Source organism: Esox lucius, unplaced genomic scaffold (genome assembly GCF_011004845.1).
Source record: "Esox lucius isolate fEsoLuc1 unplaced genomic scaffold, fEsoLuc1.pri scaffold_76_arrow_ctg1, whole genome shotgun sequence".
NCBI lineage: Eukaryota > Metazoa > Chordata > Actinopteri > Esociformes > Esocidae > Esox > Esox lucius.
The window spans coordinates 2,125-3,799 of record NW_022995050.1 but is presented as its reverse complement, the minus strand read 5'-3'; positions in this window follow the sequence as shown (position 1 = coordinate 3,799).

The following is a 1,675-nucleotide window of genomic DNA, read 5'->3' as shown; positions in this document are numbered from 1 at the left end:
TGTTGGCCAACTGAAAAGTATGAACATGAAAAGTATCAGCATGTACAGCACTCAATACTTAGTTGGGGCTCCTTTTGCCTGAATTACTGCAGCAATGCGGTAATACCCACTCGTCTGTCTCACCTGAGCAGTGGTGGAATAAAATGTAAACATGGCAAACAGGATAAAGCAAACAACATTAATACCAACAGGTTTTTAGTATGTCCATTACTCTTTAAACAGCAGTAAAGGTTAACAGTTCACATTAGCTTGAACTTGCCAAGTGTCTGAAGAGTAATAGGTGAAAGTCATTCAAGTTCTCCAGCTTTCTTGTAAAGCGTGCGTTAAGACACTGCCTTATATCATGGATATAAGAAATAACAGACCGGTGAAAGGAATATAGTGGAAAGTCCCTTTAGCCAAGGCAAGGCTTTCACATAGGGAATTGGAAGAAGTGCACAGTTCTGCAGGTCAGAAACTCTGTCATGTACAGTCATTGAAGGTTGACAATCATTTTAGTAGCCACATGTCCTATGACATCATCCCAGAAAAGTTATTCCAGATCACCACTAGGGGTTGATGTTGGGTTACAATTACATCAGCAATAGTTAAAACAAAGAGGAGCATGAAACAGAATGACAGACACCTTTGTTTCGTTCATGACTGTTCAGTATCTTTATTTAGCATCTCATCAGGAAACAAAACAAAGGTGTCATAATTTAAAATAATGTGTAAATTCCAGATCAGAGCATAGGTTTAGTTTTAGAATTGTAAAAAGCAAACAGCCCCCCAGAGCTCACAACATTAAAACACCTCCAAACTGGTGACTGACCCACTATACTGCTCTTAAAACCCTCCTCAACATCCTACAACTAGACAGATTATAGATATCGCTTTATGTTGTCCACCACAATCAGCACCATAACACCAAGTAAGCAAATACAGCCAATTAAAATTTGCATTCTATGTCCTCAAGGTCTTCATGTTCTAGTTTCTCACTTCCTCTTGCTCTCTTATGTACTGCTTGGTAAAATGTAAATGTACAGATGGGTGACCAATTAAAGGAAAAACCTCAACAAATGAGTGGCGGGATCATAACGAAAACAGATGTTTCCATACAAAGTATTACATGATACAATTACGCATTTAAAATCATGTTTTGTGGAATGTTTAAAAATGCTGAGAAGGCCCAGTTGACCTCAATTTTGGATTAAGAGTGACATTAAGTGGCATTGAAATGTTTTTATTATTGGGTATCTTCCAGGATGACAAAGCCCCCATCAACTGGTCACTGAATCGTTTGTTGAGTATAACAAAATTAAATGAATGAAGGCCTTCGTAATGACCAGGTCTCAACACAGCTGAACACCTATGGGAGATTTGGGACCTAGATGTTAGACAGCACCCCATCATCAAAACACCAAATGAAACAAAAATGAAAGAATGGTGTTCCATCCCTCCAGTGGAGCTCCAGAGACTCATAGAATCTATGCCAAAGCGGATTGAAGCTGTCTGTGCTATTTGTTGCCCAACACCTTACTGAGACTTTATGTAGGCTTTTCCTTTCATTTGACACCAGTCTGTATGTATGCATGTCTCGTATTGTGTCACCTGAGAAGCAGCTCCACTTCTGCTGAGCAGAAACACATGTTAGCCCTTCCAGACTACAAAGTTAAACTTTGCCCAATTAGTTTGC